Source organism: Choloepus didactylus, chromosome 4 (assembly GCF_015220235.1).
Source record: "Choloepus didactylus isolate mChoDid1 chromosome 4, mChoDid1.pri, whole genome shotgun sequence".
In the NCBI taxonomy this organism is placed as follows: domain Eukaryota; kingdom Metazoa; phylum Chordata; class Mammalia; order Pilosa; family Megalonychidae; genus Choloepus; species Choloepus didactylus.
Genome location: NC_051310.1, coordinates 172,638,657 through 172,655,828, shown reverse-complemented (window position 1 = coordinate 172,655,828; position 17,172 = coordinate 172,638,657). Strand labels below are relative to the sequence as shown.

At 42.2% G+C, this 17,172-nt stretch overlaps 1 protein-coding gene and 1 pseudogene across 8 annotated transcripts in view; one reads left to right on the top strand and one right to left on the bottom strand.

The window, feature by feature from the left end:
• MIPOL1 (mirror-image polydactyly 1) overlaps nt 1–17,172 on the bottom strand; it is a 521,065-nt gene that overhangs the window by 447,532 nt on the left and 56,361 nt on the right. For 2 of the 8 annotated variants that reach the window (XM_037834852.1, XM_037834849.1), the window contains exon 1: nt 1,669–1,907. The exons of 2 other annotated variants lie outside the window; for them this stretch is intronic. The gene's annotated coding sequence lies outside the window, so the exon portion shown is untranslated. Of the gene's footprint in view, nt 1–1,585; nt 1,638–1,668; nt 1,912–17,172 lie in introns of those variants that run through there. 4 more of the 8 variants (XM_037834848.1, XM_037834850.1, XM_037834855.1 and 1 more) reach the window with 4 other exon arrangements.
• On the top strand, nt 14,341–15,551 carry LOC119532438 (annotated as a pseudogene).

Here is a 17,172-nt window from a genome sequence, read left to right as displayed (position 1 = left end):
AATATATGAATAGGTGGTGTTCAATATCACCAGGGAAATGCAAATTAAAATGCCAATGTGATGCATCAGAATGGATAAAATAAAAAAGACAGTACTAAGTGTTGTAAGGATTTGGAGGAACCAGAATTCTCATACACTGCTGTTAGTAGTGTATACTGACAACCAACCAATTGGGTAACTGTTTGGTAGTATATACTAGAACTAAACAACTGCATGTCCTATAATACAACCATTTCCCCCAACAGAAATGTATACGGGTTCACCAAAATACTTAGAAAAATGTTCATGAGCAGCCCTATTGGCAATAGCCAACAACTGGATCAAATACTACACAGCATGAGAATGAACTACTGTCACATATATAATTTGTATGACTCTCATAAACACAACATTGAGCAAAAGAAGTCAGAAACAAAGGACTGTGTGATTCTGTTCATATAAATTCAACATTAGGGAGAACTCATCTGTAATATTAGAAATCAGGATACTGGTTACCTTTGGAAAGGGGGAATGAGTGGGCCTTCTGAGATGCAAGTAATGTTCTTTCTTTTCTCTATGTACTGGTTACATGATATGTACACTTCAGGAAAATTCAATGAACTATATACACAGAATTCATGAACTCTTCTGTAAGCATATTAAACTTAAATTTAAAAATTAACACACTAAAAAGATTTCTATAAACTCTATGCCTTTGAAGGAAAATTGTGCACATTTCCTTGTTCATCTTCCCAATTTGCCATTATTATCTTTCACCAATAAGATCCTAATTCCTATTACCTTACATTAAAAAGTCAGCCTTGTTTTAGTTAATTTTATCAATATGTTATCGCACAGGATATTCATATGATTACTTGAATATTTCAAGAAGAAATTTTGAAAAGCCAATAATTTGTGATATTATGTTAAAGGTTATGGGGTGGGAGGGCTGGGGGATGTGGAACCCCCTCGAAGCGTAGATTTTTTGTTTTGGTTTGAGCCCTTTGTTTTGGCTTACCGTTGTCTAACATGTGATTTAATCTGCATTAAATGGCTAAAGGAGCTTTTCAAAAGCTTTAAACTGTGGAACGTTGTTTCTTTCTACCATCCTTGTCTAATAATACCGCTACCTTTGTTTATCCAGTTCTTCCATCCATGGAACTTAAAGTACTTCACAAACACTGCTCCGGACATTATGAACCAAAAAAAAAAAAAAAAAAAAAAAATTCTCACAGTAGCTTTCTAACAGAGGCTCAACGTAACTAAAGAAGCACCGCAACTCTTTGCCCAAACTTACAAGTGTGAGAACTGAAGTATAAAACGATTAAATGACTCCCTCAAGGGCACAGAATCAATCAGAGGTTGAACCAGAACTGGAAACCTCTAACAGAGCGCGACTGATGGAAAAAAACAAGCAAACAAGTACCTACACCCTTAAATAAACGCTAAGCTGCTGATTTCTTGTAAGAAGCATTTAGTGGACGGTGCCGTCCAGACACTTTTGAATTTCACGTGAGGACCCCACGACGCTGACCTTCCAGTACGCCCATCATCCCCAGCCGCAAACATTCCCTGAGTGCAGACTTCGAGCGCCCCCTTCTCGTACCAGGCTACGGCCGGAAATTCCAAGCTGATCTATGCCCACTCTATCCTTCTTCGGTACCTCAAATCTCCCAGCAACCCCTTTACCTGAGATGCGCGCGACACCTCCCAGGTAACTGGCTTGACGAACTCCCCCAAAGTTTCTCAAGCAAAACGCGCAGCCTCCGCGTCAGCCAATCGCCTCTCTCTCGGAGTCTCTGGTCCCGCGCGAGAAAGCGCGCCCGTCGGGGAGCGACTGGGAGGTGCGCGGCGCGGGAGAGGGCAGAAGCGCGCACCAGGCATGCGCGTGCCGTGCCGCTAGAGCCGCGGGGCGGTGCTTGTAGGACAAGCAGGGACCTTGGAGAGTCTTAAGTCTTTGGGGAAGAAAAGGGGCGTTTCAGGTTTTCTTGGCTAGCTGCTTAGGCAGGGTGCCGTGGTCGAGGCCGAGACGACGGGCCAGTTCTGAGAGAGCAAAATATTGACTGGACAAAACCTGATTAGAGGAGGGAAAACGCTTGGTTAATAAACGCGTCTTAGGGCCTCAACTTTAACTCTAGGGTGTCTCCACGGGAGCTGGCCGAATCATCAGGTGTGTTTGCGCGCACGCGTGTGTTTATGGGTGTGGTTTGGGGAGAGAAAGGGGGCTGAGAACGGTGCGGGGCGGGACGAAGAGGAGAGGATCTCAGTGTTGAAATATGAAAGAAATGGAATAATTAGCTGCTAGTAATTCAAATGTGGTTTTCTTATTCCACAGAGCAGTATTGCTTTTATAAATGTCAGTTTATCTCCTGTTACTCGTTATTCGTTCAGACACCACATATTTATTGAGCACGTTTTATGTGCCAGGTAATCTTCTGGGTTCTGAATAATAAACAATAATGCTTCTTTTATGCATCCCTAGGCCTAATATGAAATAATAATGGGTTCCCAAGTTAATGTTAATGAAAGGAACTTACACTTTAGTAGTTAGAGAATGAAAAAAAGACATAAAATTGGATGTAAATTAGTTGGAACAAAATATGCTATAGTATTCATAAAATCCTGGTTATTATTTTTGTTGTAATGATGGAGCAGTTCTCTGAGGGGGTTTGCTGTAGATTTAGCATTGACTTGCATTTTTTGCCAGTCAGGGTCTGAATCAGATAGTTATGGATGTAAACAAGGTACAGTAAAATTATATGAAACAAAAATAAGGGTGGAATAGTCACATGGATGGGAAGAGCACTTCAACTAGGAACAACCACTTCATGCAACCACTGAAGGCCAAATCAAGAATATGTATAAAAGAGAGGAGAGACAGTTGCTTTTTCTAGCTAGGGAATAATCAGAAATAAGGAGATAGTGACTACAGCATTGAGAAAGTTCAAACAAAATAACGAATTGATAAGGTAGATTTAGAGAAACAGATTATACAATTTCTATCTAGGTAAAGGAACATCAGCCCTAGTTTTTTTAAAGCTCATTAGCTGGATGCTGAAAGTCTCCAGGATAAAGAAAAATCGCATGTTTTCTTTCCTGTCAGTAAACTGTTTCTTCCTCTCCCCAGTTTTTATGCAATGAGTTCCGACATTAGGCCCCATCCTCCCTAGTCCTTCCTCCAGATTACCCCAGGTAGGTAGCTCTTTTCTGCTCTTTTCCTGAGCTTTTCAGACCACAATAGCTAATTTATTCCCTACCCTCTCTGCCACTTCCATTACCCACATAGTTCTTTACTCTCCATCCTGCTAAGTTTCTTCTCTATAATAAGAAAGAAAAGAGAACAGTTAGAACTTTACTTCCTCTTTTCAAGTCGTCATCCCTCCTATGAATTGGGCTTTGCAGAAATATGGATGAGAATAAGAAGGAAAAGAATATGAATACCTCTTTCATTACAGGGAACAAAGGAATGTCAGATCAGGAATACTCTCAAGTCCACAAATATCAGGCTTAAAATGTGCCAGGCACTCTGTTCAATTATGGAAATAAAGTAATGAATGAAAATTATGCACACTATTAGCTAAGAATGCTATGTCAACTATTAAATGCCTTTGGGAAAGGGAAGATTAGAAATGAAGAAGACAGAATCAGGGAAGATCTAGAGTTGTCTTGAAGGATGGCTAGGTGTTAGCCAGATGAAGAGGTGGGAATGGGGGTGCTGGAAGAAGGAAATTCCTTGTAGAGAAATCAGTATGGAGAGGAGATTCTACAGGCAATTGTAAGCATTTTAGTATTACCACAATGTAGAACTCAAGGTGAAAAGTGGTGGGAAATAGGACTAGAGAGATTATGGATGGTTTTCCATTCTTTTAAAAGTAACTTGGACTTGATTCCATATTATCAGCAATTGAAATTTAAACAGAGAAATGATGTGATCAGATTTACACTTGGGATAAATCATTCTGTTGTTAATTTGGAGAATGAATTTCAGAATCAAATTCTCAAGGTAACAAGATTACTGTGGCAGCCCAGGACCCAGACCCCTCCTAAACAGGAATGAAACCCCAAGCACATTACAGCCTGCTTGACTAGGATAAAGGTCAAGAAAGAAAACAACCCCCTACCCCAAGGGAAAAGAATGTAATCAGGGATGTAAGGAGATGGGAGCAGGACAGCACTGATTGTATCTTGGTTTTAAATATTAATCTTAGTAAAACATCAGGTCTTAAGACCCTTTAATGATTATACTAGAGGCCTGATGTCCTCATACTGTATGGGGTATCTTTATTCTAAAATCATATACATATTGCCCCTTACACTCCTGCCCCTCTGCGGAGCACCACCCCTCCAGACTGATGCCATCAGAGACTCTCTTCTGTTCATAAGGCCTAATAAATCTATGTCTACTTCAGTGCCTGGCATGTTTTTGGTCTTGCAGCAGCAGTAACCCATGCTTTTCATGAACTCAGTCTGGGCCAGAACAATTGGCGAGCCAACTAGGAGACTGAGACACTACCAGCAGCAGTTGGCATGGGTCCAGGAAAGGAAGACTCAGTGAGGGAAATTCTGTGTTGGCCTGCATCGTCCATGGCTGCCCTCCTGGATGGATGGGGACCACCGCAAGAATATGGGGACACCCCAGCTCACTCAAGCAGACATGAACGATGCCTTAACTGAGCACTTCTGTCATGTGGATGATCGATTAGAAACTTTAGCTTGTACATATGCTTGAGCTCGTGGTCAAAAATTACCCTGAGTTCAAATGTGGAGAATGCTAACTAAACCAGGGTGGAACCCAAAAGCTTGAGATCCCATAGATTCTTCATCTGAGGATGAAGAGGAGGAAAAGGAAGAAGTATGGGAAGCGGAGGAAGAGGAGCCACCACAACAAGTATACCCAGGGCTACAGCAAAATTCAAAATGGCACAAGAATCACCTAATGGGGCAGACTCTCAGAATTTACCACCTCCTGAGTGGAAACTCCACATTACCATGAGAGATTATACTGCTGCTGAATTAGGTGAAATCAGGCAGTGTTATAGATACAATTATGGGACACAGGAACAGAGGGCATAACATTAACTGGAATGGAGATGATTAAGCTAATGTCTATTATGACGCACCCATCCCTGTGCCAGTGCCTTTATACCACCCTAAATTGTGAAGAAATGTTAGATTTTTAGCCTGGCTAGTAGCTGCATGCAAGGCTGCCTGGCCCAGTGGGGGAGATATTCCACACACTACAATCTGTGGCAATCTATGGAAGAACTACAAGATGTTTTGTGGGATCTTGGGATGAAACATGCAATATATTCTGAGCATTTTGCAGCCCTGACAATGAAACTTTTACAGCAGAATTAAAGTCATCAGTCTGCACACTGCTCCTAATAATTTTTATGGACTCCCTCATGTCTATTTTGACTCCTCTAATGGGAAAGCCTTATTCAAATGCTGTTCAACTATAGCAGATCTTGGGGAATCAGAGGAACTCCAGAAAAGAGGAGTGAGGGAGGAGGGAAAGACTTTATGAGAAAATGATGGCCCTCATATAAGCAAATGTGGGCTGATCTAATTGCTGCAGGGACAGAACTAGAAACTATAGATAAACAACCAAATGCTGTTTTAGTTAAATTATGGAATAAATTACCCAAAGACAAGAGTTTACTAAAATGAATCCCTGAACAGCTGAAGGGGAAGATAAACCAACTTAGAAAACCCCTTCCAAAACACAAGAACCCTCAATACCCCTGGAGGAGGGCTGGCAAGCCCCCTTCTCCCATAGGGGAAAGGTCAAGGCCCCCAGGTATGTACCATAACTGGGGATCCCATGGACCAGAGACCACATGTAGAATTAACTATTTGTTGGTCCCCTATTAACAAGCACAGAGTGTTAGCTCTAGTAGACACCAGAGCTGAATGTACTTTGATTTATGGAAATGTAGCCCAATTTAACAGACCCATTCTGGACACAGACTGCTATGGGTGAAAGATGATCAAAACCAAATGAATCAGCCATTTGATGCTGAAGGACTACAGAATGTTTAGGATTGATTGCATAGATCCAGAAATAGATAGCATAATACTCTGTGATGGTAGCACGGTATTGTAAGTACACTGAACAAAGATGTCTGTGAGTAAAGCTGAAAGAGGTGGGACAGGAGAATGTATGACACCAGAGGTAAAGATAGATGATAAAGACTGGGACTGTATAACGTGGCAAAAACTGGAGTGGCCAATGACTGTTACTAAATATACAAATATAAAAATGTTTTTGCATGTGGGAAAGCAAATGAATGTCAACCATGTAGAAATTTGAAAAAGGGATGGTATTCAGGAAAAAACATAATCAAAGCAAACTGGAGTCTATGGTCAACAGTAACATTGTAATATAACTCCATTAAATGTAACAAAGGCAATATGCCAATGCTAAATGTGTATGAGAGGGGGATATAGGGGAGTAATATGGGATTCTTGGTAGCGGTGTTATTTGCTGTTCTTACTAGTATATTGTATTGTATGACATGTTATTTTTCTTTTTATCATTTTTTCTTATTGCTAAAAAAAATTTTTTTTCTTGTAGTAATCAGTATATTCAAGTGCTGATTGTGGTGATAAATGTACAACTTTATGATGATACCATGAACAACTGATTGTACACTGTGGATAAATGTATGGTATGTGAACATAACTCTATAAAATTGTAGGAAAATATATATATATAGGAGTAAAAGTGTTGGAGAAAACATGGTGAGAGGGATGCTGCCTCACCAATATGGACTAACTACAATGTGTAAACTCAGAATTGAATCTTAGAACATAGCCTAACGTGGACACAATAATTGTAATAGTCCCTAGATTGTAAGCTCTTACAGCAGTTAACTCTATCCCTGAATTGTAAGGCCTATCCCTAAACTTTTAGATGCTGATCCCCTAGTGTATAACCTGATTGGTCTCTGGAACAATGCATATCTCTGAGACACCTGAAACTCAGAGCTAGAGCTCAGCAGATATGAATGTCAGTATTAGTGCATACAGCCACTGTCAAAAAAAAAAAAGAAAAGAAAAGAAAAGCTGAAAAAGAGCCCAGACTTCAATTAGTGATATGAATGAAGCAGGTCTGGTTAAGACCAGGGCAAGCCAGGCCAAAGGGTAAAGGTTGAAACTGATTGTGTTTTAAAACTTCAACTTTCATATGAGACCAAGGGAATAGATATCTATTTGGCACAGGATCTAAATTTTCTAAACAGTACAACTCTACAGTTGATTTGTTCGAACACCACAATTCCATGGAACTTTGAATAGGAAGTGAGATACGGTAGGTTAGTATAGGCTGGAGTGAAATAGTGACACATCCTAGAGTAATTTGGGCAGATAATAAAAAATATATTTACAGCCTCCCCCTCCCCAGCCCCAAGGATCTGGGGGAAGGTGCGGATGTGTTGGACATCGTCACCTGGCCTGGTGTTGATGTTGTCACAAACATTGGGACTGGCGGTTTGATGTGCTGAGCCCTCGAGCATGGGACTTGCCCTTATGAAGCTCATTACCACAAAGGAGAGTCTAAACTTGTATGTAATGGTGCCTAAGAGTCTCCCCCTGAGTACCTCTTTGTTGCTCAGATGTGGCCCTCTCTCTCTCTAACTGAGCCATCTCGACAGGTGAACTCGCTGCCCTCCCCCCTACGTGGGACCCGACTCCCCGTGCTGTAAATCTCCCTGGCAACGCAGAGTATGACTCCCGGGGATGAATGTGGACCTGGCATCGTGGGACTGAGAGTATCTTCTTGACCGAAAGGGGGATGCAAAATGAGACAAAATAGTTTCAGTGGCTGAGAGATTCCAAATGGAGTCGAGAGGTCACTCTGGTGGACATCCTTATGCACTATATAGATAACACCTCTTAGGCTTTAATGTATTGGAATAGCTAGAAGTAAATACCTGAAACTACCAAACTCCAACCCAGCAGTCTGGACTCCTGAAGACAATTATATAATAATGTAGATTACAAGGGGTGACAGTGTGATTGTGAAGACCTTGTGGATCACACCCCCTTTATCTAGTGTATGGATGAGTGGAGGAATGGGGATAAAAACTAAAGGACAAATGGGGTGGGATGGGGGGATGATTTGGGTGTTCTTTTTTCACTTTTATTTTTTATTCTTGTTCCAGTTCTTTCTGATGTAAGGAAAATGTTCAGAGATAGATTGTGGTGATGAACGCGTAACTATGTTATCATACTGTGGACAGTGGATTGTATATCATGGATGGTTGCATGGTGTGTGAATGTATTTCAATAAAACTGAATTTAATAAAAAAAATGACATAATCTGATCTTGCAAATTGGGAAATTATCCCCCTGGTAATACACTGTATATATTTCTCTGATACCTGAGTATATACTAGGAACTGATCTTCTCTTAAATTCCAAATTACAAACTACCATAGGATAATTCTGCCTCTGGTGTAGAGTAGTAAAAGTAGTTCTAAGGGGACAGGTGAAATGATCCCTTGTAAAAGTACCACAACCTCAGAGGATTGTAACCATTAAACAGTATAAGCTCATTGGGGGAGGGGGAGACATCAAGAGATTTCTGCAACCATTAAGGAACTAGAAATAGTAGGAATATTAGTACCAATCCATAGCCCCTATAATAGACCTGTGTGGCCAGTACAGAAAACCTGACAGAACCTTGTGCATGAGAGTAGATTACCACAAATTCAATAAAGAAGCACCACCTTTGTATGCATTGGTTCCGAACATTGCCTCTTTACTACAAGAAATTAGCACTTATTTATGACATTATCATTTTGTTTTAGATTTAGGTAATGCTTTCTTCAGTATTCCCTTAGATAAAGCAAGTCAACCTGCTTTTGCCTTCACTGGGAAGGACAACAGAGGACTTTCACTGTGCGCCCATGAGGATATTTACATAACCCAACCATTTGCTACTGGCAAAAACTTAGCCAATAGGGAGAAACCCAAATTTGTGACTTTGTTTCATTATATTGATGATACTATGTTAACCAGCAATTCTCTCAGAACTAAAAGAGGCATCAGAGACCTTAATAACCCATCTGGAGAGTTGGGGTTGGGCAATCTACCAAGACATGCTGCAAGGCCCTGGCTGCTCTGTCAAATTCTTGGGTTTTGTGTGACTGGGTAAGACAAACACTATTCCTTCTGCAGTAATTGATAAGGTACAATGTTTTCCTACACTGAGACCTTTCATTCCCCATTTAGCTCAAATATTAAAACCATTGTATATGCTAATTATTAAAAGTCACACTTGGGAATAGGATGACCCCCAGCAGGCTGCTTCTAAAAAAGCGAAAAGGGCAACAGCACAGGCACAAGCACTAAGAGGGATAGATCCTAATTTACCCTGTGAATTGGATGTGGCTATCACTAAGATTGGTTTGGGGTGGGGTTTGTGGCAGAAGCAACATTGTAAATGAGTGCCCCTAGGGTTTTGGTCAAAATTATGGAAAGGGGCAGAAGTAAGATATAGCCCCTTAGAATAGCAACTATGTGCTGCATGTAATGCTCTATTACAAGTGGAAAATCTGACACAGTCCCAACACCTTGAGTACTGCCCTCCCTTTACAGAGATCAATTATGGGCATAGCCAATAAGCCCCGCTCTGGCAGTGCACAATTAAGCATCTTAACAAAGTGGAACGCTTACTTGTTGCAGTGCCGTGCTTTCGATACCAGCCCTCTTAGTGCCAAGATGTGCAAGATTTTAGGGTCAGTATAATATGTAGAAGATTCAACAGCTAAAATCATTGTGTCTGAAATAGCTGTTGAAGTACCCACTCTAGAGGGCACAGAAACAATTCCCAAGTCCACTTGGTATGCTGATAGATCCTCTAGTGAGTGGCTTTCCACCTGGAAAGCCATGGAGGTACAAACCAGTACTGACATTATACGGTGGGAGACTGGTGGTATGCAAAGCAGTCAATGGGCTGAAAAATAAGAGCCATATGGATGGTTATAGTGCATAAACCAGGAGACATACTATCTGTACTGAGAACTGGGCTGTTTACAAAGGCCTCACAACCTGGATGGCAACTTGGAAACAAGAAAAATGGACAGTCATAGGTCACCCCCTATGGGGAAGAGAACTGTGGCAAGACATCTGGGACACCTGCTGTCTTAGTTTGCTAATGCTGCAGAATGCAAAACACCAGAGATGGATAGGCTTTTATAAAACGGGGTTTTATTTCACTACACAGTTACAGTCTTAAGGCCACAAAGCATCCAAGGTAACACCTCAGCAATCGGGTACCTTCACCGGAGGATGGCCAATGGCATCCACTAAACCTCTGCTAGCTAGGAAGGCAGCTGGCATTTGCTCCAAAACTCTGGCCTCAAAACAGCTTTCTCCCAGGACATTCCTCTTCAGCAAGCTTGCTCCTCTTCAAAACATCACTCCCAGCTGCACTCCCAGCTACACTCTGTGAGTTTCCTCTCTCTGAGTCAGCTCATTTACATAGCTCCACTGATCAAGGCCCACCCCAAATGGGTGGGGCCACGCCTCCATGGGAACATCTCATTGAAATCATCACCCACAGCTGGGTGGGGCACACTCCAAGCAAATCCAACCATCACCAAAATGTCTGCCCCGCACAAGACCACAAAGATAATGGCATTTGGGGGACACAATACATTCAAACCGGCACACCCGCCATGATGAAAGGTAACTATCTACCATGTCCCTGCCCACACTCCTAACATGCTACCTGGGAATGTTGAGGCAGGCATCCTCGCTCAAGTCTGAAGCCACACTACTGAAACTCAAGAAGTGGTCAAGTGGCTTCATCAGAAGAGCAGACACTGAAGGTATGAAACCTTATGGCATTTAGCCCAGCAACTCCAGCTACCCATCACACACCAACAACTTACAGACATAACACAGGAGTGCCTGTCTTGGTCCCTGTGATGACAATGCCAATTGCTCCACCAGCTGGGACATATTGGCCAGTCACAGGTTCTAGTGACCCAGAAGCAAATGACCCATCAGTCCCCTTCTGCTCTTGGAAGGGCAGGGTATGTATTCACCACAGTAGATACTGCCATGGGACTTCTGTTAGCTTTTCTAGTATGGAAAACTAATCAATAAGCAACCATACACTCAGAAAAGATAAGTTCCCTCTATAGGACACCTACACAAATAGACAGTGATCAGGTGTTTCAGTTTCCTAAAGCTGCTAGAGTGCAATATACCAGAAATGGGTTGGTTCTTACAACAGGGACTTATTAACTTACAAATTTACAGTTCTAAGGCCATGAGAATTCCAAATTAAGGCATCAACAGGATGATGCCTTCTTGGAAGAAGGGCTGACAGCATCTGAAACACCTCTGTCACATGGGAAGGCACATGGCTGGCATCTGCTTGTCCTTTTCTAGGTTTTGTTGCTTTTACCTTCTGGTTCCAGTGGTTTCTCTGTGGGTCCTCTGCAGGGCTTTTCTCCCTAAGCTTTCTTGGCTTTTTCTGTCCTTTATAAGGACAAGCTTTCTTGGCTTTTTCTGTCCTTTATAAGAGGATAAAGGACTCCAGTAAAAGGATTAAATCCTTTATAACTCCTTGAATGGGGAGGGCCACCTCTCAAATTGAAATAACCTAACAAAAAGGTCCCACCCACAACAGGTCTGCATCCACAGGAATGGATTAAAAGAGAATGGCCTTTTCTGGAGTACATAATAGCTTCAAACCAGCACATCAGGGAACCCTTTCACCAGACAAATAATCCAAGCATGGATCATGATGTAATGTGGACTTTTCATCTATCCTATAACCCCATGGGCACAGGTCTTATAGAAAGAATGAATGGCCTCTTAAAGGAACAGTTGAAAGATGCTAAGAAAGCCCTGCAACAATGGACTAAAAGGCTATATATCAGGTTTGAACCCATCTATATGCTACATTGCAGGCTACAGCCCCAGCTCCACTTGAAATGCTAATGGCAGGTCCAATGCGAGAACTAAAAATACAAATAAAAGGTTCAGCTACTTTACAGCCTAAAAGGAGGAAGAATAATAATTTATTGTTGCCTATGTGTCAGACCATAAAAACAGGGGAAAATGAGGTCCTTTGGCCTTGGTGCTGGCCTATGCAGCTGTGCTGGTTATGAATCTTAAGCCCAAGAGGAATAGAAGCTACCCAAAACATTGTAATATGGCCACAATTTCTGCAGGAAAAAAAAAAAAAAAAAAAGCCTGTTAAAATTTTCATTACCAGTCCGGGGCTCCTATTCCCATGGGAACTTTATGTATAATTTTAGTTTGTTTCATTTCTTTTCCCCCTTTTGGTCAAGAAGACATTGTCAGTCCCACAATACCAGGCCAGGCTCATCCCAGGGAGTTACATCCAATGTTGCCAGAGAGACTTACACCCCTGGGAATCATGTCCCACATATAGGGGGAGGGTAGTGAGTTTATTTGCAGAATTGGCTGAGAGAGAGGACACATCTGAGCAACAAAAGAGGTTCTTTGGGAGTGACTCTTATAAGTAGGCTTAGCTTCTCCTTTGCAGGAATAAGTTTTATAAAGGCAACCAGAGCATTCTAATGCATTGTAGTAACCCTGTTATAAATGATCTGTCTAAAGATTATGATTCATTTTTTTAGGTTAATAGATTTTATTTTATTTTTTAAATCAGTTTTAAGTTTACAGAGAATTGAAATAGTACAGAGAGTTCCCAAATACCCATTCTTCTCACCCCTCTCACAGTTTCTTCTGTTAACATCTTGCATTAGTGTGGTTTTTTTTGGTTACAATTAATGAACCAATATTGACATATTATTATTAATTAAAGTCCTTAGTTTACATTAGGGCTCACTCTTTATGTTGAACAGTTCTGTGGGTTTTGATAAATGCATAATGTGATCCACCATTACAGTAACATACAGAATAGTTTCACTGCCCTGAAAATCCCCTGTGCTCCTGCAGGTGGGAATGTAGAATGGTGCAGCCATTGTGGAAGACAGTTTGGCAGTTCCTCAGGAAGCTAAGTGTGGAATTGCCATATGATAAAGCAATCCCACTACTAGGTATATACACAGAAAAACTGAAAGCAGGGACACAAACAGACATTTGCACAGCAATGTTCATAGCAACATTGTTCACAATTGCCAAAAGATGGAAACAGCCCAAGCATCCATCAACTGAAGAATGAATGGACAGAATGTGGTATATGCATACGATAGAATATTATTCAGCTGTAAGACGGAATGAAGTCCTGATGCATGCAACAACATGTTATGTTGAGTGAAATAAGCCAGACACAAAAGGACGTATATTGTATGGTCTCACTAACATGAACTAATTAAAATGAGAAATTTCATAGAGTTAAAGTCTAGAGCATGGGTTACCAGGTTACCAGGAGATAGAATGAGGATAGAGAATGGGGAGCTGATGTGTAACTTTTTTTAACAAGCAATGAACATTTTATTGTACATGTATTCTGAAAAACACACACACACACACACACACACACACACAAAAAAAAAAAAAAAAAAAAAAAAAACCATGTACACAGAATCCTCAAACCACAAAGTTTTCTAGCCTCTCTGGGATACGCAAGGCACCACACTTTATAGAAACATAACTGGTACAAGAACAAAATGTACTAATTAACATTACCTTTTGATTCCCCAGTCAAAAAATGCTGTAGAGAAAACCACTTTAAATTGTATTCTAATATAAATTTGTTGCACAACTAAACTTCAACTTACTCAGAGTCATTGTATAGTAAACTGCAGAAAATAGAATAGGCATTCAATTTTCTGCTCACATTTAAAATGAAGCGACACTTGAATAGATACAGTATGCATTACTTATTTGTTAAACCTCACATTTACAATCAGCAGGTGGTTTATGATTAATAGTAACTGGTTTATGATTAATAGTAACTGGTTTCTCACATTTTAGGAGATACCAGATCCAGAAAGTAGAAAGTACTTGAATGAAAAATGATTTAAAAAAATAAAAAATGTCTTGCGGAGCTGAGGAGGTAGGGGGTGGGTGTACGACGGTTGCCTCAGCGCTAGGAGAGGTGGCCAAGGAATGGCCGGGCCGGGGGTGGGCAGGAGCTGCAGTGGCGGCCGCGGCTGCGGGCAACGTGCACGGCGTGCTGCTGCCCCTTCCCAGAGGCGGTGGGGAGGTGAGGGTGGGGGGGCAGTGCTGCACCGCCTGGCGCGGGCGGCCATGGAGCGAGCCTAGGGCCAGGCAGGAGTTGAAGGAGGTGCTACAAAGAAAACCTGGACCAGTGTGTAAGACAATGGAATCTTCTTGCTAACGTCACCACCTGCTCTCCTTGATAAGCGAGAGATTGAGTCAGGGGGGGAAGTAAAAGAGGTCAACATGAAGCTAAAGCAAGTCGTGCTGTTAACAATTCTCCTTGTCATCTTTTTCTTCACCAAAGTTTTCCTGATTGATGATTTAAATACATCAGCTGCCAATTCGGAGGACCAGAGGGCTTTTCACCAAATGATGGCCGGCTTGCCGGTGGAGCTGAAGCCCAAGCTGGACCACACCTTGCAGTCTCCCTGGGATATTGCAGCCCAATGTGTGGTTCCCCTGGAAGTGTACCCTGAAGAGACACCAAAACTGGGGGCAATCATGTATGCCATGGCCACCAAGAATATCATTAAAGCTTATGTGGGTTATAAAGGGACACAACTGAAAACCTTACTGATACTCGAAGGAGGTCAGAAAGTTGTCTTCAAACCTAAGCAGTATAGCCATGACTATGTGGTGGAAGGGAAACCATATGCCAGTCATGATAGACACAACACAGAGGTAGCAGCCTTTCATTTGGACAGGATTCTAGACTTCTGCAGAGTCCCCTTGGTGGTTGGGAGATTTATTAATCTGCAGACAGACACCAAGCCTCTTGCCATGGAGCAGCTGTTGAGCACCTTCCTGACTGTAGGAAACAATACTTGCTTCTATGGGAAGTGTTATTACTGCTGAGAAACAGAGCCAGCTTGTGCCAATGGAGACACGATGCAGGGATCTGTCACACTCTGGCCTCTGCAGAAACACCAACACCCATGGGGCAGAACTTACTGAAAGGGCAAATTGGCCAGATGGGAGTATGACGAGAACTACTGCGACGGTGTGAAGAAAACATTTCCTTATGACTCTGGCCCACGCCTCCTGGACATCATCAACACAGCTGTGTTTGATTACCTGATTGGCAATGCTGACCAACATCACTACCAGAGCTTTCAAGATGATGAAGGTGCTAGTATGTTCATTCTTCTTGACAATGCCAAACGCTTTGGGAACCCCTCGCTGGATGAGAGAAGCATTCTTGCCCCTCTCTATCAGTATTGCATCATTTGGATTTCTACTTGGAACAGAATAAACTACTTAAAGAATGGTGTGCTGAAGTCTGCCTTAAAGTCTGCCATGGTCCATGACCTCATCTCCCCAGTGCTCTTTGGGCCTCACCTGAATGCCATGGACCCGTGGCTCCTGAGTGTCTGGCTTTCATGAAGCTGTGCACTGACCAGTTTGGGATGGACTCTGTGCTGGTGGAAGACAGGATGCCTCTCTCCCACTTGTAATTTTCAACATAGAATATGTGAAACTTCTTTTTACAAAGATAGAAAAACAGCACAATCAATTCTAAATGGTAACAGATGGATTGGAAACAGTGCAGCAGATTCTGGTGATAAGGTCAGAGTGGCCTTGGATGTTATTCTAGTTTGCTAATGCTGCCAGGATACAAAACACCAGAAATGGATTGGCTTTTATAAAAGGGAGTTTATTTGGTTGCACAGTTACAGTCTTAAGGCCGTAAAGTATCCAAGGTAATACATCAACAATCGGGTTCCTTCACTGGAGGATGGCCAATGGCATCCAGAAAACCTCTGTTAGTTGGGAAGGCACGTGGCGGACGTCTACTCCAAGTTCTGGTTTCAAAATGGCTTTATCCCAGGACATTCCTCTCTAGGCTTCAGCTCCTCAAAAATTGCACTTCATTGCTCTTGGGGTGCTGGTCCTCTCTTAGCTTCTCTGGAGCAAAAGTCTGCTTTCAAAGGCCGTCTCCAAAATGTCTCTGTAAGCTGAAGCTCCTCTCTCAGTTCCAGTGCATTCTTCAAAGTGTCCCTCTTGGCTGTAGCTCCTCTTCAAAATGTCACTCTCAGCTGCACTGAGTTCCTTCTGTTTCTCATTTATATGGCTCCAGTGATTTAATTTAGACCAACCCTGAATGAGTGGGATAGTCATCACCCACAATTGGGTGGGGCACATCGCCACAGAAACACTCAAAGAATTACAATCTAATCAACACTGATAACATCTGCCCACACAAGACTACATCAAAGATAATGGCATTCTGGGGGACATAATACATTCAAACTGGCATATTCCACCCTATGGACCCTAAAATGATATGCTCTTTCCATATACAAAATACATTCATCCTATCACAATATTACAAAAACTTAAATCATTCCAGTAACAATAGTTAAGCACAAGATCCCATCAAAATCAGTTACAAGCATGGTCTATCCTAAAGCAAAATTCCCCTCAGGCTCTATACCTGTGAAACTTGGAACAAGTTATCTGCTTCCTATATACAAAGGAGGGACAGTCATAGGATAAACATTCCCATTGCCATAAGGAGAAACAGTAAGGAAAACAGGGTTTAAGGGACCAAAACAGTTCCTAAAACCTGCAGGGCAAACTCCATTAGATTTCCTAAGGGCCTTTGTGGCCGCCCTTTCCTCTCCAAACGCTTGGGTGAGTGCTCCAACATATCCACACATTGGGGAGACCACCTTTTTGGCCCCACCCTCCTCAAACATCAGGGCAGCACCGGGATTCTCTTCCATCTCCGGGGCACACACTCAACCCCTTCAGAACAGTCGGGTGGTGGCCAGGCTCTCCCCATTCCCCTGGGAATGTGCTCCACTTTCTTTGGGTCCTGGGGTGGCAAAACTCTTCCGGAGCATTGAGGCAGAAGGCCTACCCTTGACCTCTGGGGCAAACTTACCCTTTCCATGTGTGTGGGCCACTCTGCTCTCCCAGCCTGGGACATCTTGACTCCAAACCTCAACCTCCATGGCTCTGTCTTTGAAGAAATTTTTCCTTCAATTTATTCCTTGTCTGTCCCCTCCAGTTCAGACTGGCAGCAGCTCCGTCTATAAAGATCTTCCAAAAATTCTGTTGGCTTTTCATGAG